The sequence below is a fragment of the Nicotiana tabacum genome, chromosome 23 (genome assembly GCF_000715075.1).
Source record: "Nicotiana tabacum cultivar K326 chromosome 23, ASM71507v2, whole genome shotgun sequence".
Classification (NCBI taxonomy): domain Eukaryota; kingdom Viridiplantae; phylum Streptophyta; class Magnoliopsida; order Solanales; family Solanaceae; genus Nicotiana; species Nicotiana tabacum.
Window position 1 is genome coordinate 106,207,315 of NC_134102.1, and position 24,974 is coordinate 106,232,288.

The following is a 24,974-nucleotide window of genomic DNA, read 5'->3' on the forward strand; positions in this document are numbered from 1 at the left end:
CGTGCCCTTCCTCGGCCTCTACCTCGGCCCCGGCCTCTTGTATCCCTAGCAGTATGTACGGATGCCTGCTCTGCTAACCCAGTAGCACGTTTCCTCACCATCTATGAGAGAATGGAGATACAAAGGTTCAAATTCCAAATTCAACAAATTCCGCACGACAGGAATGAAAGAAATGGAAATTTCCTAACAGTTCTGTAGCCTCTCGAAGATAAGTACAGACGTCTCCGTACCGATCCACAAGACTCTACTAGACTCGTTCGTGAATCGTATAACCTATGAACCTAGAGCTCTGATACCAACTTGTCACGACCCAAAATCCCACCACAGGAGTCATGATGGCACCTAGTCTCTAAGACTAGGTAAGCCGATTTTCATTACATATTTGGAGCCATTGTTTTTTTTAAAATAAATAACAACGGAAATAATTACAATATATGAATGTACAACCTCTCAAGACTGGTAGTACTGAGTCACGAACTCTAACTAAATACATAGAATGATCACGAGGAACGAATATACAATATTGTTTGATTACAAGTTAACAGTACAATGAAATGAAAAGACTCCAAGGGACTGCGATGACCAAGCAACTCTACCTTGAATCCTTACGATCCCGCTTTAACTCTGCTCAAGTCTGTTATCTTCAATACCTGGCTCTGCACAAAAATGTGCAAAAGTGTAGTATGAGTACGCCACAGTCGGTACCCATTAAGTATCAAGACTAACCTCAATGGAGTAGAGACGAGGTACAGTCAAGACACTCACTAGTCTAATAACCTGTGCAATATAATATACAAAATAATAGGAAACAAATAACAATAGGACAACATGGAACAACCAGTGATATGTACAGCAGACAACAAGAATACCATTAATATCACTCAACAATTAATAAACACAAGTACACCCAATTAAATCAAGTCCTTCAAATAAATGTCTTTCACATATAATTCTTCCAGATAACTCTCTTTCAAATATAATTTTCTCAAATAATTATTTTTCAAATATAATTCTTTCAATAAATCTTTTCAAATATAATTTCCTCAAATAAATATCTTACAAATAAAATTCTTTCATATAATACTTTCTAAGTAAAAATCCTTCCAAATAAATATTTTGAATATAATTCTTTCAATTAAAAAGTCACCATGTGACACCTCATTTCATAATTATAAAAATACGGGTCTCAGCCCATTGTTATATTTTTCGTAAACACGGGTCTCAGCCCATTTTCATATTTCCACGACACCTCGTGCCCATAATTAAATCATCATATTTTTCCGGCATCTCGTGCCCTCATTTCATATCACAACTGTACGGACAATTCACGTGCCAATTATCATTATTTACTCATGGCACCTCGTGCCCACATTTCCATTTTTAATCCGCCTGGCAATAGCCACAGGCTCTCAATTGCAACATGCATCAGATTGTTATCAATTTACCAACAATAAGACAAGTTGCACAAGGTATAGAAATAAACACAATAAAATCACAACATCACCTAAAAATTATCAACACCACAACCCCACATCAACACATATCGCCCCTGACAATAGCCACCCTGATCGCTCCTATTGCCACCCTTATCACTCCTATAGTCACCCTTATCACTCCGCCCAGACAATACCAATAGCCACCTTATCACTCCTATTGCCACCCTTATCGCTCCTATAGCCACCCTTATCGCTCCGCCCAGACAATATTCCAACAAACACAACAACAGTGAAATGCCACCCTTATACCCACATAATATCAATGGTGAAATGCCACCCTTATCTCCCCAATATAGTAACTCACACAACACAACAATTTACCCGGGAAATTAACACGACAATATAATAAAATCAATTCATATAACAATTTGCCCAATGGCCACAACCAAATTCCAAAGATATAACAAAATCAATTAATTTCACAACAAATAGCCCAAGGCTCCACACAATGTATATAACACCCAAAAACTATCAATAGAGATAAAAATTACTCAGCATAAAGCAAAACTTTTATTAATGCAAATTTAGATAATTATAATTAACATTTATTCTTAAGCTCTCTTAAATTAATTATTTACATAAGAAGATTCATATTGGAATTTATTTTCAAGAAATATTAAACCAACAATACTCACGAAATTTCATAAATATTTCAAGTAACAATCACATCAAATTATCATATAAAAACAAATTCAATAATAAGGATTCAGGCATGGCAAACAGATGATTTAAAAAATTTCTTCAATTTCCCAATTTACTACGCAATAATGCCTAAGACTTTAATTCAATGAATTTTGCACGTATAATCCCGAGTACTTACTCGTCACCTCGCGTACACGGCTTTTCACATTTCACAAATGGCACATAAGACTCAATGCCTAAGGGGTAATTCCCCCACTCGAGGTTAAGCAAGACACTTACCTTTTTGAAGGTAGGCCGATATTCCAAAATAGCCTTCTTGCTTGAATTGGCCTCCGGACAGCTCAAATCTAACCAAATTAATTGTATAACTTCATTAGAATTCATTGGAAACAATTCCGGATAATAATACGTCGACTTAAAAATTTATTCCAAAAAGTCAACAAAAGTCAATGTGGGACCGACATCTCGGAAACCGACATAATTTTCATGAAATCCCAACACTCATTCCGATACGAGTTCAACCATATCAATTTTATTGAATTCCAATAACAACTCGACTTCCAAATCTTAAATTTTCGTTATTGGAAGATTTTACAAAAATCTTGATTTCTTCCATTTAAATCCGAATTAAATGATGAATATAATCATGGATTCATGAAATATAAACACTTTAGGATATAGAACACTTACCCCAACCAAGCTTGTGAAACATCCCTCCAAAATCGCCCAAATCCGAGTTCCAAAAAATCCAAAACGAAAAATGGCGAAAAGACCATTTTTGGCCCTAAATGTTCTGCCCAGATTCCGCACCTGCGGACATATTTTTGCACCTGCGAGCTCGCTTTCTGGCTATCTGCGACGTCCACTAGCGTTGCCCTCACACCTGCGAAAGAGCTTCCGCTTCTGCTATCACGCAGGTGCGGGAAATTCTTCGCACCCGAGGCCTCAGTCCAGCCCAGCCAATTTCGCTTCTGCGAGCTTCTTCTCGCTTCTGAGATGGTCGCACCTGCGCCCAAATTCCGCAGGTGCGACTCCCACAGTTGCTGCCATTTTCCAGCAGCTTCTTCCAAGTCCGAATTGCTCCGTTAACCTTCCAAAATCCACCCGAGGCCCCCGGGACCTCAACCAATTATACCAACATGTCCAAAAATACAATACGAACTTAGTCGAGGCTTCAAACCACATCAAACAACGTCGAAATTACGAATCCCACATCGAATCGAATTATAAGTTTTTCAAATCCTTCAACTTCTATATTTTGCGCCAAAATGTATCAAATCAATCCGGAATGACTTCAAATTTTGCACACAAGTCATAATTGACGTAATGGAGCTATTCCCATTTCCGGAATCAAAATCCAACCTCGTTATCAAAAATTCACCCTTCGGTCGGACTTTTTCCCAAATCTTATATTTTTCAACTTTCGCCAAAATGTGTCGAATTGTCCTACGGACTTTCAAATCCAAACCCGAACATATGCCTAAGTCCGAAATCATCATACAAAACTATTGCCATCATCAAAATTCTATTCCGAGGTCGTTTGCTCAAAAGTCAACTCCCCGGTCAACTCTTTCCATTTAAGCTTCAAAATGAGAATTTTTCTTTGAATTAAATTTTGAATCTTCCGAAAACCAAACTCGACCATACATGCGGGTCACAATACATATTGCGAAGCTTCTTTAGACCTTAAGTCACTGAACGAGGCGTAATTTCTTAAAACGACAAGTCGGGTCGTTACACTTACTACAGGAACTGACTCCACGGTAGGAGTATCAACACTAACATCTCTCACATAAGCCAGATATGCATCGTACCCCTTCTCAACCATTCGTTGAGCCTTAAGAAATGAAACAAACTTGCTAGGAACATGATCCAAGGTAACTCTCCACTCTGGCCGCGGTAGACTTGGCATTGCCAAAGTCACCGTCTTGGCGTGACAATCAAGGATAGCGTGATAGGGCAACAACCAGTCCATGCCCAAAATAATATCGAAATCTACCATACTGAGTAATAATAAATCAGCTCTGGTCTCAAAACCACTGATAACAATCAAACACGACCGATACACGCGGTCAACAATAATAGATTCACCCACGGGTGTAGATACATAAACAGAAGAACTCAAAGAATCATGGGATACTCCCAAATACGGGGCAAAATAAGATGACACAAAAGAATCAGTGGAGCCTGGATCAAATAAGACTGATGCATCTTTATGACAGACTGAAACAATACCTGTGATAACAGAATCGGATGCAATTGCCTCTGTCCTAGCAGGAAGGGCATAGTATCTGGCCTGGCCTCCCCCTTTAGGGAGACCCCTACCTATCCGACCTCCGCCTCTAGCTAGCTGTGCAGGTGGAGTGGCAGCTGGTGTAGTAATCATGGCCTGAGAAGCCTGAGGGCCCTGTGGAATAGGTGGGGCCTGAGAAATCTGTGGAGGTGCACCCCTCCTAAGTCTAGGGCAATCCCTTATGATATGACGAGTGTCACCACACTCAAAACAAGCCCTCAGAGGAGGTGACTGCTGGGACTGGCTCGGGCCTGATCGACTGGACTGCCCGCTGAAAGCACCCCATACATGAGGTATAGTAGACACTGGCAGTGCATTATATGGAACCTGGGGTCTGGGAGTAGCCGGAGTACCGCTAGAAGTTGGAAGTGCTGAATGAATAGGATGGATCACATAGCCTCTACCATGACGGGCTGCAGCTGGGGCACGAGAGTTGTTATACGTGCTAGAATCTCGAGGTCTCTTAGCCTCCCTCTCTTCTTTCTCCCGGATCCGCATACCCTCCAATCTCCTAGCAATTGACACCACTTGTTGGTATGTTATTTCCATCTCCAGTTCTCGGGCCATACTGAATCTGATACTAGGATGGAGCCCCTCAATAAATCGACGAACCCGCTCTCGAACAGTAGCAACCAAGGCTAGTGCATGCCTAGCCAAATCACTGAATCAAACCGCATACTAGGACACAGTCATGGAACCCTGGTGCAACTGCTCAAACTTCGCGCGTCATGCATCTATGAGACTTTGAGGAACATATTCCCTCAAGAATATATCTGAAAACTGAGTCCAAATGAGTGAAGCTGCCTCAGCCAGACTATCCAACTCGTATGCCCGCCACCACTGGTAGGCCTCTCCTCTAAGATGGAATGTCGTGAAAGAAACCCAATTGGAATCCACAATACCCATAGTACGGAGGATACGCTGACATTCCTCAAGAAAACCCTGAGCATCCTCTGAAGGTGGGAGGGTGTTACTTCTTGTACCACTCGAGCCTGAGTTGCTCCCCCTCCAAAACTGCTGCCCTAGCCTCGGGCATAACTGGGACAACTAGTTGCACTAGTATAACCTATGGAGCATGGTCAACCTGGGCCCGTGGCTTTGGAGTACGGGCGGCGGGTCCTCCCCCGGCTTGAGATGTGGTAGGAGCAAGTGGAATCAACCCTGCCTGAGCTAGAGTGCCAAACATGCTCAAAAACTGGGCAACAGTCTCCTGGAGTGCAGGGGTAGTAACAGGCGTCTCAGGTGCCTGCTCTCCAACTGGAGCTACTGGTGGTTCCTCTGCAGCAGCTCGTGCAGGTACCCTGGCTGCACCACGTGGTCTTCCTCGACCTCTGCTTGGGTGTCTGATAATCGGATCCAGCTGTGTGTGTCCTCACCATCTGGGAGAGAATAGAAAGACAAGAATTTATAATTTCGAAGTCAACAATTGCGCACAATAAAGAATCAAAGAAGTGAACATTTTCTTAACAGTTCCATAGCCTCTTGAAGATAAGTACAAACGTCTCCGTACCGATCCGCAAGAATCTACTAAACCTGCTTGTGACTCATAATACCTATGAACCTAGAGCTCTGATACTAACTTGTCACGTCCCCAAATTCCCTTCGCAGGATGTCATGATAGCACCTAGTCTCTAAGACTAGGTAAGCCTATCAATGCGGAATAACTGAATATAAACTGAAATTTAATCCTTAATAACTGAATAAATAAGAACTGTAAATTTAACAATTACAACTCCCAAAATACAGTAGAAATAAGTCACAAGCTTCTAATAACTTATCCTCAATGTCTCTATATATTAGAGTCTAAAGAAAATAAGAAAGACAACATAATAAGATAGAAGGGGACTCCGGAGTCTGCGGACGCTGGCAGATATCACCACGGGAGCCTTCACATTTAATTTTAAAGAAAATATTTTTCTCAAAATAGCATCTCGCATTTTAGCCACCCTTATCACATCGCATGACTTTTAGTAGTTCCCCTACTAGCCACGCGTATCAAGCCATCCTTATCTCACCGCATGCGTTTTCAACACCCAGACCTTATACCATCGTATGCGTATCAATATCACAATATATCACAATTTGCACCTCAAGTGTCCAAATAATTCAACTTGCCAAAATAAATCAACAACAATAATATTTTCCACAATAAGGAACTCACAACTCAATCACAATGAGTACAAAATCTCACAAAATATTTAGGAATGAATAACTCAGCAAAAATAATATTTCACAAATTAAACACCTTGCCTTAATATCAAAATTTTAAATGTAAAATACTTCATTTTAATAATATTTAAATGAAGAAATCCAACCTTCAAATAATGCACAGAACAAAAGAAACAGAGTTTCAACTAAACAGGTAAAATAACTTAGTAGGAACAGGTCAGGCAAATTTAAAATATAAAAATATATTAATGATGATGAATATAACATAATAAAATAATTTAGTTAATATGCAACAATGATCCACACAATTTAAAGACATAATCTTTCACATTTAACCCGTGCACACACTCGTCACCTCGTGTACACGACTTTCAACACATCAAAATTTTTATATCAATATCAGTCCTAAGGGAAATTTTTCCCACACAAGGTTGGACAAGTCACTTACCTCGAACCGGGTAATTCTTTACTCCGCTATGCCTTTGCCTCGTGAATTGGCCTCCGAAAGCATCGTGTCTAGTCACAATTAATTCAATTCAATCAATACAAATTATTGGAATTTATTCCATATGAAAATATAAATTTTCCAACAAAATCCGAAATTTAACTCAAACATTGCCCGTGGGGGTCACGTCTCGGAACTTGATAAAAGTTATAAAATACGAATGCCCATTCAACCACGAGTCCAACCATACCAAAATTACTAAATTTCGACCTCAACTCGACCCTCAAATCTTCAATCTAAACTAAGAGGGTTTTCATAATTTTTCAACTCAAATCACCAATTAAATGTTAAAAACAACCATAGATTCGGGTAATTTGACCAATATTGAGTTAAGAACACTTACCCCGATATTTTTCTTGAAAAATCGCCTGAAAATCGCCTCACCTGATCTCTTAAAATCCAAAAATGAGTAAAAATTGCCAACCCCCGAATTATATGTTTTATCCAGGTATTTTTGCATTTGCGGACCAATTGTCGCTTCTGCGGAGTCGCATTTGCGACCACATTTCCGCTTCTGCGAAGCAGCACTGGACAGCTTCCTTCGCACCTGCGGACAATGGTCCGCTTCTGCGCAACCGCAGGTGCGACCTCGCCTCCCGCTTCTGCGCAACCTACGCTTCTGCGGTTCGTTCCATCGCAGAAGCGGCTTCGCTTCTGCGGAGCTCTTTCCGCTTCTGCGACTCCAACTAGGTATCCCTTTGTCCGCTTATGCGAGCCATAGCTCTCTTGTGCGAGTCCGCACCTGCGGTCAGTTCCTCTACAGGTGCGATGACACCAAAAGCTGCAAATTTCAGAATTTGCCTAAGTCCAAAAATTGATCCGATTTCGATCCGGATCGCACTCGGGGTACTCGGGACCCCGTCCGTATATACCAACAATTCCAGTAACATAACAGGACCTACTCGGAGTTTCAAATTACATCAAACAACATCGAAATTACGAATTGCACTTCGAATCGCACTTATGAGTTTTCAAGTTTCAAATTTACAAAACTCGTGCCGAAACGTATTAAATCAAGTCCCATTGACCCCAAATTTTGCACACAAGTCATAAATGACATAACGGACCTATTCAAATTTCCAGAATCGGATTTCGACCCTCTGATATAAAAAAAGTCAACTCTTCGGTCAAACTTCCAAACTTAAATTTCTATTTTAGCCATTTCAAGCCAAATTTAACTACGGACCTCCAAATAATTTTCCGGATATGCTCCTAAGTCCAAAATCACCATACGGAGCTATTGGAATCATTAAAATTCTATTCTAAGGTCGTTTTCACATAAGTCAACATCTAGTCAACCTTTTCAACTTAAGCTTTCAACCTTGAGACTAAGTGTCTCAATTCATTCTGAAATCTCTCCGGACCCAAATCGCCTACCCCGGCAAGTCACATAGCAGTTATAAAGTACAGAATGAGCAGTAAATAGGGTAACGGGGCTACAACTTTTAAAATGACTGGCCGGGTCGTTACAATCTCCCAAAGTACAAGGAATTGTAAAACTGCGCGGATCACTAAGTTTCTGTTGAAGCTTATTTTGAAGTATAGCACTACATTTTTCTGTAAGCTTAACCACTGAAACTTCTTCCAATTTTCTTTTACTTGACAAAATATCTTTAAAAATTTTAGCATATGCCGGCATTTGCTTCAAAGCATTTGTAAAAGGTATGTTAATGTAAAGCTGTTTTAAAATTTCTAGAAAGTTTGAGAACTGTTTGTCAATCTTTTCTCTTTTTAGCATTTGGGGAAAGGGAGAGGGGTACAGAGTGAGGATTCGTCATCAATTCATTTTCTTGTACCTTTTTTTCCTTTATTTTTTTGTTCTTTTAGAAGTTCGGAGTCTCTTTTATTCTCACCTTCATTTACCTGTTCCATTTCTTGTGGCTTTCCTTGTCTATCTGCATATGGATTATCAAGAGTTTTACCAGACCGCAGAGAGATGGCTTGGAGATGTTCCTTTGAATTTTTCTCAGTGTTACTTGGTAGAGCACCTTTTATTTGTCCAGACATGAGGGTTGCTAATTGGCTCATCTGAATTTTCAAATTCTTGATTGCTGAATTTTGACTTTCAACTTTCTCGTCTGTAGCTTTAATGAATTTGTACATCATGTCTTCAAGGCTTTGTTGATGAGCTCTTTGGGGCTGTTGTTGATATTGCTGAAAATCTTGTTGCCCTCTATTTTGATTTTGAAAATCGGGTGGTCCCTGTGCCTGCTGCTTTTGATTGAAAAATCTTTGAGGATTTTCAGCACTATTTAGGTTACTCCATTGGAATCCCGAATGTTTTTGTGCCATAGGACTACTGAATGGATAACTGGTTCTATAACCAATAGCATTTATGTGTTCTTCATTTTGTGTTGAAGCTTGGCACTCATGATTGGGATGATTACCTCCACAAACGTCACAGTTCTCATGTTGAGATGATGATTGGGTAATTTACCTGAAAAGCCACAACATTTTGTGTCAGAGATGCAATTTGTTGTGCTAATGAATTCCAAGCCTCAACTTGATTGACTCTTGCTGCTTTCTTAACAATCATTTTGTCTGAGGGCCATTACAATATTTTCTGAATTTTATTAAGCAATTGCATGGCTTCTGTAGTGGTTTTGCTCATTATGGATCCTCCTGATGCTGCGTCAATTACATTTCTAGCAAAGGGTTTAAGACCATGATAAAAAATATATAAGATATCAGTATCTTGTATACCATGGTGTGGAAATTTTCTTAACATTGCTTTTAATCATTCCCATGCTTGGTATACAGGTTCGGAATCTGTTTGCATAAAATTATTGATTTCTTGCTTCATTTTAAATATTTTTGCAGGTGAAAAATATTTATTAAGAAATTTTTGAGTCATTTGGTTCCATGTAGTGATTGAACCTCTTGGCAGACTTCGCAACCATATTTTTGCTTCACCTTTTAATGAAAAAGGAAAAAGCTCAACCCGATAGCGTCAGTTGTGACTCCATTATACCTGCGAGTTTCAACTAATTCAAGAAAATTAATTAGATGGGTGTGAGGATATTCATTCGCATCACCAGTAAACTGACATGACTGTTGAATGGTTTGAATCAAGCCTGTGCGAATTTTAAAGTTGTTTGCTGCAATTGGTGATCTTCTCACACTTGATTCTCCTTCAAAATGATTCGGCCTTGCATAATCTCTGAGTATTCTGTCACATCGTGGAGCCACCTCATCGGACTATTTTTCCACTTGATGTAATTTTTTAATTTATGAAAAGAGCTAGCTGATCTTAAAAATAATAGTATGATATTGTAGAGTAAAATAAAAATTAAAAATATGGAATAAAAATTAAAAATATGAGAGTTTCTCCAAATTGCTTTAGCAACACTGATTCAATTTTGTGAGGAGCTAAATCATTTCCTTTTACCGCACAAGTAGGTGGTAATATGCTCCTGTGGGTTTGAAGTCCCGTCATACTTTGGCACTTCAGGCATTTTGAACTGCTTCGGGATTAGTTCTGGTGCCGCACTCGGCTTGTACGGGAATTGAGTATACTTCTTCGAGTCCGGGCCTTTCAATAGTGGTGGCGCGCCCGGGATTTGGTCCATGTGGGCGTTTACTTAACTCAGAAAACGTAAAATTTAATTCTTGAACGGGTCGTTCTCGTTGTTGAGACCGGATCCGCTCCCCCAGCCCCTTCGGAGCCAACATCACCCCAGGAGTGTTGTTGTCGACTCTCTGCGTTGTTTGGTTTTCAGCAACCCTGGGAGGAATTGGATCTCGTCTGTTTGCATTATTCGAAACCCCCGATAGCGCCTGCTTCAGCTCCGTCATAACCTTATCCTGCTGCGTGAGATGGCCTAGAATGATCGCATGTTGCTTTTGCAGGACCCTCACCGCATCCACGACATGCTCTTCGTCAGCATCATCGGGAGTTGTCTCCTGAATCTGTCGAGGGTACTGCCTGTCATGCACCAGTGTGGCGTCATTCTCCTCATTGCGGGTGTCACTGATTGAATCCTCGAAATGAGGTTGATCCCCTCTAATTTCAGGGTTGTGCGTGTTGTTAATAGTGTTATCTGCCATTTTTTGTGATTTTTTCTAAGATAAAATAATCAAATCACTTTAGTAAAAAAGACAAGGATCAATTTAATTGCACGACTGTCTAGGCCCCACAGTGGGCGCCAGACTGTTTACCCGTAAAATGGTACAATTAAATTTATACATTATTTCTAGACAAGTAAACTAATTTGATCTTGAAATAATGCAATAATTGAAGAAATGTACAATACTTAGCCTTAAAATGTAGATGAAACACCAGAGATGACAGTTCCGGGAATAAAGTTTTCGGGCACAGCAATGATGAGATTAAAAAGCGGGAAAGTAAGATTGTATTAAGCATTGTATAGAATGTAGTGTAAGTTTAGCTAGAAAATTCATGTCTTTTACAATGATAACTGGGCTCACTATTTATAGCTATGTCTAGGGAAGGATGTCCTAGGATCGTTCCCTCCTTTAATATCAATTATGAGGGTCATTGATGAAGATGTAATGGTGAATATAAATGTCAAATTCTCTGTAACGGGCCGTCGCTCTTAATGCTGCAGAATATTTCTTATTAAATGCTACCGGGCGCAGAGCATTTAATACACCTTTATGAATGTTATCCCTTCCGGTGACAAGCGGAATGGCTGTGTTCGGTCTTCGGCCATCCCCATATTGGGTTCCACGTGTCTTTCCTTTAGATGACCACATGTCATATCATATTTCACCTTATACAATCACGGCCCAGAAGAATTCCATGAGGAGTCTTTGCCTTCTGAATGGTATGAGAAAGCTTTCTCAAAATTAACAAAATTGAGCCACTTGCGCGAGAGTTTATGATGAGAGCTTGAAACAAAAGATGACTACTTTTAAATCACTGGCTAGGACCTTTGTTGGGTGTCCGTCAATGCAAGAAAGGATGAAGAAGAATGTGATGGAAGCATTAGCTGATTTATAATACGACCAGCCTGTGTATTTCAGTAAAGCTAGCGAGAGGGAATCGATTACCATTGATTCTCTCACAAAAGTGTCAAACTTCTTGATTGTGTCTGCTCAACAAAAGAAGCTTGTCAGGCAATCAGTATGTGCACAGGTCACAAAGTACCCGATATGGACAGGGGTACTCGGGGAGATATTGATTGGACTGAAATCTGAGATAGATTTTCTAAATAGTAGGTGTCCGAGTAAAGAAATTAAAATGGCGCAGCAAATAGTTGCAACTTGTCAAAAGTTTTTAGAAAGTGCCACTTCTTATGACCCTGAATCCACTTCATGGATGCGCCTCGCACCTGCCAAAGGCGCGGAGTCACCCACTTCTCACAAGTGGGAAGATGTTCTTGAAATGTTTCTCGACCTTATTAATTGCTTGAGTGAAGAGACAAAATTAACTTCGGAGGTTAAGAAGCTTAAGGCCATGAAAGAAGGGCTTTATCAGATTAGGGATGTTCTGATAGACAAAAGCATTGGATATAAGGAAACTCGCCACCAGGAGAGTTTAGTGCACAAGAAGTTGAGTAAAACATTGGGTCACTCGTCACGATGTGTGTTCACACTTCTTCTTTATTATATTTATGGCAACATATGGGATATTGAAGTTGAAGTTTGTTGAGGACTTTATGCGCAATTGGTCGTGGGGACAAGTTCCGTCTATGCATGGGAAAGATCTTAACATCCAATGAGCAGAATATACTGCAGAGTGGGGTAAAGCAGCTAAGCAGAGTTCTGGGGCTTTTCAAGTTTGTATGGGAAACAGCAGGAATTAAAGGCGACCTAGAAGTACAAGGCCATTTGTGGTGCATTGGTGCGGAGAATAAGTCATTTCTGTTCTTGTTGCATTCTATTAGTTGCTAATGCAAGACTTTTCTCTGACAATGAGAACTAGAAAGGTTCCACCAGAGGATGATGTATTCAGCAATGAATGTGTATCGTAGGTTAGCATGTAATCAACTATTTGCTGTCATATCATTTTCAGTTTGTTATGATGGGGGAACTTTATGTCTGAGCTACAAGACAATCATCACTTCATTAGTTTGTTACAAATGGTCTAGTCAGATGCTAAATTTCATAGACTGATTTTGCTATTTAAAGTGTAACCAATTGCAGTGGACTTGCCTTAAATTTATGATGTTATAGGACAATTATATGTTAGCCTTTTTGTCTTCAACTTGCATAGGTTGGATCAATCCTATCTTGAAAAAGGTCAATATGAGAAAATGACAGAGAGAAAGGACTTGCCGCCATATTACACCAAGTTTTAGTAACTTAGTGATGCTGCTCAATGCTGAGCTCCTTCAACTTAGCTGGTGATCTTTCACTTGCTACTTGTCTACCCCATTTATATATTTGAGGTTTGGAAAAATATGTTGAATCTCAGGTTGCTCTACAAACTTGAAAAGATGATGCAATTGGGTACGTTAATGATGTACAGTAAATAAATGGTAGGATGTTATAGTGTCTTATCTGATGTAAATAGTGGGTGCTAAAGTTATCTTGGTTCAAAATTTCAAATCAATGCTGGTTTTAATCGTTCAACAGTCAACTAAACCATTTATTTGACGCGATATCCCCTATGGATATTAAAATTCTTAAAGAACGGCATTCTACTATGTGGAATCTCAACCTAATCGAGCCTGGGTATGGAAAAATTGTTGGTAGGGAACGCTTCCTTTAGAATGGGCCCTAGTCGGTGCGAATCCGGATATAGTCAGGCTCCGTTACGGATGCCGGATATAGCAACAGATTTTTTTGAATCTCTTAAAAGTAAAATACCAAAAACCATCTTTTGGATTAAGGCTGTTGTTTAGAACCTAAAGTTAGCAAGAATGACAAAAACGTGTGATTAAACTTACTGGGAGAAAATAATGTGCACCCCCTGCTGCCGGTAATCCAATTAATATGCTTTTGGAGTTAATTAATAATTACCATAACAAAATGGATCAATCTTAAACATAGGTCAGTGACCAATACTTTGTCATGGAAAAGACTCTAAAAGAGGATGATACATTTGTTCTCAGTAGGATATTCAGTTTCTAGAAGAAAGGGTTTCAGTTTAACAAGTGAAGTTCGTCAACATAGAAAGAGCCACAGATCCTTCCACTTTGTTCTTCTACTTGAATATATCCCTATAAAACATCAAATTTGCAGGTTAAACTAGAATTGTAGGGGGTACTCTAAAGAAGAGAACCCCTCCAAAAATTGGCGTATGCCACTGAGTGCAGCGCGCACACGGTATTCTTTAGTAAAAGGCGAAAGAATAGTTCGCTTTGTGCTCACTGCGTGGCTGCGTGAGTTCTTCACTTGCCAGTGGTTCCCTTTTTATATTGGAACAAAGTCTGGATTTACTCTTTCTTTTCGATGTGGTACGCACATCACTCTTTTTTCCCTTAAGGCTTCAAAGTATGTTTCTCTCTGCTTTTCTTCTTCTTGTTCTTCTCCTTCTTCACCAGTCCTGCAATTACTATATGGTTGGAATTTACAAGTTTTTCAAAATAAAAACAACTTTTGCGGTTCTGCATGATTTGTAATCTAACTAAAGTGTATTTGATAACTATTTAAGTTGTAACCAATTGTAGTGGACTTGCCTAAAGTGTATGATGTTATAGGATAATTATTTGTTAGATATTCCTCCTTTTTGTCTTCAACTTGCACAGGTTGGATCAATCCTATCTTGAAAAAGGTCAATATGAGAAAATGACTGAGAGAAAGGACTTGCCGCCATATTACACCAAGTTTTAGTAACTTAGTGATGCTGCTCAATGTTGAGCTCCTTGAACTTAGCTGGTGATATTTTACTTGCTCCTTGTGATGAGGCTGCTCCACAAGCTTGAAAAGATGATGTGATGGGGTTTGCTAATGATGTTTACAGTGAATAAAGGTTCAACACTATAGTATAATTTGGACCAAGTTAATTGCCTTCAAAGGCAGATACAGAATTTACGGTTCAATCTTTAAGGTTTTCAGTATTGAACGATTATGTTTTTAAAATTATGGATTTATATCTACTATTTGTTGCAATTTTAGTGAATTTTTACACATAAATTTATGCTCCCCATCGAAAGTACTAGGTTCAGAATAACCCGATGCTCAAACACTGCATCCGCCCCCCTGATTGCCTCTACCAGGTTGGAAGATCCTGGCCACAATCAATGGTAGGATGTCCCCTTTTGATATCAAAATTCTTGAAGAACGGCATTTTGCTATGTGGAATCTCAGCCTAAGCATAAAACAGAACGGCTTTTATATTTGTCAATTTTGGTCAGAAAATATGAGATTCTCACAAGGAGAATCTCAATGGTTAATTTCCTAGACTAGGCAAAGCATCTATCAATGTTATCCTGAAATATGCAAATTTTGAAAGCAGTGGCACTGCACTCCACCATCTGATTACTTGGCCACTTATTATTACCTCTTTCTGAGTTATATTATTAATGACAAGTCTCCAAAAATGGTTTTATTTTAAGATTGAAGCTAGTTACATTCTAATAATTCAGGAAATAAGGTCTGACTTCCTTTGTAAAAAGTCACAATTTAGACAAGACAAAGAAGAAAATTGATCCTATATAACCACGAAAGAGAGCAGATTGATTTACTATAATTCCTAAGTAGAATTGTGTGAGATTAGACGTCACATACAATAACGTCATACTCTCTTATTCATGGAAAAGAGTAGTCTTACTTTTAAAATGTTACAAAAATCAACACTATGTCCTTTTAACAGTAGTAAATAATTTATATTTTCAATTTTTTTTATCTTGCTGAAGCTGGAATTGAGAGTAAAATAATGAATGTTACCCTCTCTTTCGAATGGAATTCACCTCTTCCTTTCCCTCAGCCAAACCTTTTAAGGCTTGAAATGTTTTGGCCATCCTCATTCCTTCTTTGGTCCCGGGTTCAGTTTAACTCACAAGCAGTGCCAAATGTGGGAAAAAATGATCCCTTTGTTTTCCGATGGAATCTGGGCCATTCAAAATAATAAAAGCAATAGCTTGAGCCAAAAAAGTTTAGTTGAAGAATTGGATATGGGCCGCGCGAACGCAGGCCCCCACTGCCACAAATTATGACGTAGCCTCAACCACTTGAGCAAACCTTAGGCGAACACCCCTCCAAAGTGCAATGGAAATCACCAACCTAGGCCATGAGTCTTATTGATCGCCCATTGACCCCGTCCAAGTAAGTATGTTTCAATGTAACTCCTTGCTATGGTTTTATACACCTCCTGATCCTCAGTTTTGTTTGTGTCAGCCGATGAGGGACAATTTGCGTTTATTTTCCCCTATTTGGTCAGAAAAGTAAAAGTAAGCCATCCACTTTCTGCTTGTTTTCCCCTTCCTTTCTTTTCTTTTCTTTTTCATTTATAGCACGCTTGATACATAAAAAAACAGATTCTCGAATCTCTTAAGAGTAAAATACCAAAAATTCACCTGAAACCTAATTTGAGCAAATCATCTTTTGGATTAAGGGTGTTGTTTAGTACCTGAGGTCATTCTAAATGTATGATTACTGCAAAGTTGCTGAATTTACAGGGGGGAAGTAATGTGCAACACTGCAACCCTTGCTGCTGCCGGGGCGGATTTAGTAGGGCGGAAGGGAGTTCACCCGAACCCTTCGCCGGAAAATTATACTGTATATCTAAGGTGAAATTCGGTTTGTGCCTCTATATATTATATTTTGAATCCCCTTGACATAGCCCAAATGCGTAGCTTAGTGATCAAGGGTGTTCAAAATCTTTGTGAGGTCAATGGTTCAATTACCATTGGCGACATTTTGTTTTAATTTCTTAACTTTTTCTTGTTTGAACCCTCTTAGCAGAAATTCTGCCTTCGCCATGGCCTGCTAGGTAATCCAATATTTTGCTTTCGGAGTTAATTCATAATTACCATAACAAAAAGGATCAATCTTAACCGTAGGTCTCTAAAGAGGATAGCATATTTTCCTCAGATTGTATGACATCCAGTTTCCAGAAGAAAAAAGTTCAGTTTAATAAGTGATGTTCATTTCCATTCTCAAAAAATAACTTAGGAAGAGCCCCAAATTTATTCCACTTAGTTCTTCAACTAGTATGCCTATAAAACATCTCATTAAAGGTTACAAACTAGAATTGTACGGGGAACAAGATATGGCACAAATCCATTCCCTTCAAACAATCTTTCATGTGTTGGAGGGTCTTCTTTGGTAGAATGTCACGACCCAATTTTACCTATAGGTCGTGATGGCGCCTAACACTTACACCTAGACAAGCCAACTAGTAATTTAAACCCATATTCAATTCTTTAAAAATTAACCGAGTAATTAAACTCTTCTTACTTACAAGAATTTAGACAATATGAGAAGAATTAGTAAATTAAAATAACCAAGAACAGAATTTAAATCCAAACATTCTACTAGTGTGTGTGCCAAGATCTGGTGTCACAAGTGTATGAGCATCTAGTAGATTATACAAAAAAATTATAAAAACTGTCTGAAATGAAATAGACAAAATAAAACTCTCAGAAGAGGCACTAGTTGCTGCAGAACGGCTCAGAAAGCAGCTCGCCACTAAGCCTCTGGATAACGCTGGTGCGCGCCGATAGGTCCAACAATAGTACCTGTCTCAGGTCCTGCACAAAAAGTGCAGCAAGCGTAGCATGAGTACGTAAACAACGTGTACCCAGTAATTATCAAGCCTAATCTCGAAGAGGTAGAAACGAGATGGTCGACTTTGACACTCACTAAGGGTTAATAATAATAATAAATATAATAAAAATAGAAATATTTAAATCAACATGATTCACAGAGTTAACAATAATTTTATTTAACCAACAGAAATAATTAAATTCCTTCAAATGCAATAATTCCCAATCTATTAATTAAATTCACAAGCTGCAATTAAAATATCAAGGTATCGTGTAATTATTTTTATTAGGCACGATTTCTGCCGAGGTCGTACGGCCCGATCTAGAGTGTTGTGTACACTGCCGAGGGACGTGCGGCGCGATCCATAGATGCATCTATATTGCCGAGGCGTTCGGCTCGCTCCACAAGAAAGGAAGACATTTTCTTATGTACCTCCGGAAGGAGAGTATATTTATTATAAGATTAATTCGAGAGGATGAACAATTTCTTTTAACAATTAATTAATTTAAGCAGAAAATTAAGTATATAGGATTTTCATCTTTTACTATCTTTCCCTAACAATTCACAATATATTTCAAATAATTTAATTAAACAAAGGATACAATTTACACACATAATTCATGCTTTGAGTCCTAAACTACCCGGACTTTAGCATAGATAGTAGCTACGTACGGACTCTCGTCATCTCGTGCGTACGTAACCCCCACATTTAGCAACAATTATTAATTTAATCATCTATGGGGTAAATTCCCCATCACAAGATTAGACAAGAGACTTACCTCAACTTGCTCCAATTTAATCCATTAGTAGGTCTTTCCTTCGATTATCCAACTCTGTATGGCTCGAATCTAGCCAAAATAATTCGATACAATCACTAAAAATTATAGGAATCAATTTCATAAGAAAATACTACATTTTTCAATAAAAATTCAAAATTAACTCAAAAATCGTCTGTGGGGCCCACGTCTCGGAATTCGGCGAAAGTTACGAAATATGAACGCGCACTCAACCACGAGTCTACCCATACCAAAATTACTAAATTCCGATAACAAATCCTCAAATCTATCCAAGAGGGTTTTCAAACTTTTCCAACTTAATTCACCAATTAAATGATAAAAACAATGATGGATTTGGGTAATTTAACCAATATTGAGTTAAGAACACTTACCCCGTTGTTTTCTCTGAAAATCTCCCAAAAATCGCCTCAATCCGAGCTCCAAATCGGTAAAAATGGAAAATCAGAACTTAAACTCTCTGTCCAGTGATTTCTTCTACGCGATCGCGAACTTCCTCACGCGATCGCGAAGCACAATTTTAACACTGCCAAAATTAACTCTACGCGATCGCGAAGCACTGACTCCGCAAACCTACGCGATCGCGAAGCATTTAGCGCATGTGGCCCAACTCCTCCCTCCGTTCCTCTTCGCGAACGCGGCCTTAGCCACACGTTCGCATAGCACAGCTCGCCCCAACCTACGCGATCGCGAACTTGCCCACGCGATCGCATAGAACAAATTTCCAGCTGCCCAATTAAGCCTACGCGATCGCATCCCAATTCACGCGATCGCGTAGAACAAAGTCATCTCTGCCCAAATTACCCTACGCGATCGCAGACAAACTTACACAATCGCGTATAAGGAAATCAGAAGAAAAATACCAGCAGCTATCAGCAATCTCCCAAAGGCCAAAAATGATCCGTTAGCCGTCCGAAACTCACCCGAGCCTCTCGGGACCTCAACCAAATATACCAACAAGTCCTAAAATATTATACGAACTTAGTCAAAACCTCAAATCACATCAAATAACGCTAAAACCACGAATCATACTTCAATTCAAGCTTAATGAAACTTAAAATTTCCAACTTCTACATTTGGTGTCGAAACCTATCAAATCAAGTCCGATTGACCTAAAATTTTGCATACAAGTCATAAATGACATAACGGAGCTATAAAAATTTTCAGAACTCGATTTCGACCGCGATATCAAAAAGTCAACACCCCGGTCAAACTACCAAACTTAAATTCTTATTTTAGCCATTTCAAGCCTAATTTAACTACGGACTTCCAAATAAAATTTCGAACACGCTCCTAAATCCAAAATCACCATACGGAGCTATAGGAACCGTAAAATCTCGATTCCGGGGTCGTTTTCTCAAAATATTGATCGAAGTCAAACTTAGTATTTTAAGGCTAACTTAGGGAACCAAGTGTTCCGATTGCAACCCGAACACTTCTAAATCCCGAACCAACTATCCCCGCAAGTCATAAATTAATAAAAGCACATACAGGAAGTTTTATTTAGGGGAACATGGTTCTAAAAGTCAAAATGACCGGTTGGGTCATTACATAGAATCCCCATCAGGGAGAATATCAGTAGGTTGGATTCTCAAGAAACTGAGGGTTGTAGATGTTGTCCAACACCTGTTATGGAGACCTTGCTATTAGGGATATAGTAGATATGCCCTAGATCCAATCTCATATTTGATGATTGAAACATATTTTTGTAAACGTTATTTGATATAAAATATATATGACATTTGATATTCTTTTATCAAAGTTTATTAATTACTTGATAAATTTAATAAGGTCCTTGATTAAATTTTGAGACTTGTCATCGTGATGGAGATCATGATAATGAGAGTAAAATCTCTTACAATTTAATCTAAATTTTGTCCTTGATCGTAGGATTATTAATTTGGACATTAGTAATCCGGTTAGATCAATATTTATGTGATCGTCTTTATGTGATAAAGATTAGTTGATATCATTAACTAAATTACATATATAGATGATGCATATAGAGATATGATCATTGAACCGACTCATTGGATAATTCTTAATGGTTAGAATTACCATAAACTGTCAATAGGATATTCTCTTGAAGAATGTGATGTAAGATCCTTTGACCTGAGATCGTCATAGTAATTGACAAGTTATTTATTGTGCTTTGATACTAGACACATATGGCCCTAGGACGATAGTTGAAAGGATATTGGGTATAATTAAATACTTGTAGAATTAGTGTTTGATCAAGATGGAATCTGTCAACTCTTGGTAATAAGTTTAAGCTCTGTGTTGTCATGAATTATAAGCGACCAAACTAAGACTTTGGCCAGGGCAATTGAATGAAAAGAAGAAAAGAGTTTCTTAGGTCATTCAATGGTTGATTATATTTGACATGCACACATAGTTGGTCGCTTATTAGGATTTGACAGTTGAACCATATCCTAGGGTGACTCAGAGCTATAAAGACAAGATAATATTAATTATTCTTCTACTGGTTCGTGAGAGTAACTTGTATACTTCATTCTATCCGGCCGTTAAGGAGTGTTGCTAGACGCCACCCTTGATTAGTATATTGATATGATTAATTTACTACCGGTTTAGTATTGAACCTATGGGGTCGCACACTAACGAGTATTCTGATCTTTGTTAAGGATTAGTTAACTTATTATTTGACAATTGAATTAAAGAATTTAATTAGTCAAATAAATAAAGTTATTAGTCCAAATAAAATATTATTATATTCTTTGCTAGCACAGAGAATATAATTAATATTGTGAACAAATTGAACTTTTTTTATTTGGAATAGAAAATTAAATTATATCTCTTGGTTGAAATATATATATAAAAGATTCATAAAGATTAATTTGATCAATCCAATTAAGAATTGGATTGACGTGAAAGTCAACGTCGGTTATTTCATCCCCATAAGAATGGGATTGGTAATTTTAATAATAAATAATTACTTGAAGTCCAATTTGGAATTGGACAGCATTTTCACGTCAAAGTCCTTAAGGATGTTGGTCACGTCGTTAATCCCTTTGGAAGGGAATTTGATATTTTGCAATAAAATATTATGGTAAAGTTTAATTTTGGAATTAAACTTGCACCCCAAGTAAATCATCACCCCAATCAAATAGGAAAAGGGTTTATAGGTGATGCTATATAAAGGGTGATAGAGAAAATTTGGCACATGAAGTCTTGAGAAGAAAAATCACTTTGTGAAAGTGAAAATACAATACAAAGCCAAGAGAGAAAAATACAATTACAAGAAAAAGTGTTTCTTGTTTTTTACCTTTGAGTTGAGATTTTTGAGAAAAATTTCAACACATAGTTTCATTCAATTTATTCGCGGGTTTCATTGATCAAATAGTTGATAGCAAGGATCAGTCTCGGTGTGGATACACATAGAGTCTTCGCACTATCGAAGAATTTTGAAACGAGACTCTATTCACTAGGTATGTCTCAGATCCGATCTTTGACATGTAAATAAATTTTAAACACGAAAAAATCTGCCTAGGATTGTTATTTTCTTCCGCTGCGTGTTACGGACATCTATATGCAATCCTTCAATGGTATCGGAGCCATGGTTTCTCGTGTCTAAAATTTATTTATGAAATATTTTAAGATTATATTTGAATGGTTCAAACCATAATACATGTGTCTTGTGCAATAGTCAAATTGTTTGAATGCATATGGATTGATATTATTTTATTGTGAATAAAATATGTATACATATAAGTTAAACTATTGAGATAGTTCATAACTTGAATTTGAAATTTTGTATTATATACGACTGTAATCTATAATAGGTTATTAGATTCTACTGTTATTTTAATTGTTCTTAGTTCATGCGATGTTAATTAATAATAATATTCTGGCATGAATTATTTTTATGTGATATATAAGATAAACATGTTAGAAGAATGTTGATTCGTTTGTTTATGTCACGTGCTTGTTCGTTACATAATTTTGAATTATTTATTACATGTGATATAAATTAATTTATGACTAAGCATGTAGACAACTTGAACTAAATTCAGGTGTTATAAAAGCATTGATCATCATGTTATTAAAAGTTGGTTTAATAGCAATTCCCTCCTACTAAAATTTGAGTTCTTAAAAAATAAAATATAAGATATTTTATTGTAAAGCTATCCATCAAAATAAATAATTTTATTTATTTCTTGTTTATAAGGAGCGGCCTGACAACCAGGAAACTTATAGTTCGAGAAAATGTTAAAATTATTTATTGCACTAGATGCATGGATTGGAAGAATTATTTAATTTTATACTAGACGCCTGGACTACCCGGGGAGTATAAAATTTAATAAGTTCTTTGTTATCATGATGGTTGAACTCAACTATGCCAATAGGATCGACCTGACTACCAGGGGACTATTTGGCATAGACCTATTTAAGAAAATTGTATGGAGATACAATTGGTAAGAATACCTATCTTTGAAATATATGTGAGAAACGACTTGACTTCCAAGGGGCTCATATATATATTGTTAAAGGATTACTTTACTCCACTAACAGAAATAATGATTTCTTAGACTATAATGAAGGTAAATAGTTTAAAATAATTAGTGGAAATATCATTTAGATAAAAGTCCATGTCTTTATGATATATACAAATATGTTCTTATATTATTGCATTTTAGATTTCTCAATATGTCTGTTATATCATTGCGTGAAATACTTGAGACTAACAAGTTGGTAGGACCAAACTTTAATGACTGGTATAGAAATTTGAGAATTGTTCTTGTGCATGAAAAGCTCATTGATGTGATCGATAAGACTGCAAAGCTAGTCCCACCAGAGAATGATGTTGAAGGCACCAAGGTTTATCAGAAATACTTGGAAGAATGCCTTGTTATTAAACGTATCATTCTCGTTTCTATGAGTTCTGAACTCCAGAGGAAACATCAGAATATGGATCCAACTGCAATCATTGAATATCTTAAGAAAATGGTTGATACACAGTTGGACATTGATAACTCCCCAGTTGGACCCCATGTCAATCTTGTGATTGATCTTACCGAAGAACTTGAGAAGTTGGGGTACAAGCTTGGTAAAGAGCTTTCTGGAGATTTGATCTTGAAGTCAGTATATGATGCTAAATGTTTTCATTGTAAGAAGAATAGGCACTGGAAGAGAAACTGCAAGGAGTATCTTGTAACTCTAAAGGATAAGAAAAAATGTGAGACATTAATGAAAAATATTTTCAAGGTTTCTTTAGCTACTCCTTGTCACAACCCAAAATCCGACTAGTCGTGATGGCACCCAACCCGACCCGCTAGGTAAGCCAATTAACCACTAATCAATTCCAATAACAATTTATAAAGCAATTAAGTAATGAAATATCATAATCTTATACATTTCTCAAGAACTGGTAGTATAAATCATGAGGTTCTAAGAATAGAGATTACAAAGCGAAAATAAAATAAATACACAGTCTGTTTGAATAGTACATAAACAGAGTTTTACAGATCTAAAGCTACCACGAACAAGAGGCAGCTACAGCCGGGACGCAAGCACATCTTCAATCCAGCTCCCATCGATCATAGCAACATCAGCAACCAACATCTGTACGCAAGGTGCAGAAGTGTAGTATGAGTACAACCGACCCCATGTACTCAATAAGTAACAAACCTAACGTTAGGTTGAAAGTAGTGACGAGCTTGTACCAAGGTCAGAGTTTAACTCCCATAACCAACAACAGTTCATAACAACATAAAGCAAGTAATACCAGAAATAACTCAACAATCAAATGCTCAACAAAACATGATTTCTGAAAATAGTTCTTCCTTTGCAGTACATCAATGAAAACCCAAATCGTGTACCAGAGTTGCCAAAAATATGAATAAGTTTGAAAACAATAATTTTTCCAAAAATCCTTTCAATAATAAATAAGATGTTTCATTTTCTTTCCAGATAACCAGTGTAAACAAATGTATCACTATGCCCATCTGCCAATATGTGTGAGAAATCATGAATGATGTGATACCGTACAGCATGAGGAAAATACATCTCTATGCATGTATGTCATGTGTGCATGTCAATGCAATGTATCTAAGAGATGAACTCATGTACTCACACTCTCAGAGTACTCAATCTCACTTTCTCACACATTCCATTCATCATGCCCAATCACTCGGTACTGTATATGGCCAATCCGGCCCAGGAAAGATCCATTCCGGAATATACACATCAACTAATCATCAGTCACTCAGTACCGAGTAGGGCCAATCCAGCCCGCGAAGAAGATCCATCTCCAGGTATATAATACTATGGACAAGATCCATGTCTAGGGAAGATCCATCCCTCAATAATATCAACCACGCTCACTGGGGGTGTACAGACTCCGAAGGGGGTCCTTCAGCCCAAGCGCTATAAACCTCACGGACAACTCACGTGCTGCACGGACAACTCATGTGCTATATAAAGCCTATAAGGCCTGCTGC

General features: G+C 37.9%; 1 long non-coding RNA gene and 2 other non-coding genes across 3 annotated transcripts; all 3 read right to left on the reverse strand.

The window, feature by feature from the left end:
- Nucleotides 1-14,040: 14,040 nt before the first annotated feature.
- On the reverse strand, nt 14,041-16,259 carry LOC142177543 (uncharacterized). The gene is made up of 2 exons (XR_012706063.1): nt 15,902-16,259; nt 14,041-14,558 (listed from the first exon to the last, which is right to left on the reverse strand). It is a non-coding gene; the product is annotated as an uncharacterized LOC142177543 (long non-coding RNA).
- LOC142177680 (U5 spliceosomal RNA) lies at nt 14,275-14,392 on the reverse strand. The gene has a single exon (XR_012706248.1). It is a non-coding gene; the product is annotated as a U5 spliceosomal RNA (small nuclear RNA).
- LOC142177908 (U1 spliceosomal RNA) lies at nt 16,128-16,287 on the reverse strand. The gene has a single exon (XR_012706439.1). It is a non-coding gene; the product is annotated as a U1 spliceosomal RNA (small nuclear RNA).
- Between the last annotated feature and the right edge of the window lie 8,687 nt (nt 16,288-24,974).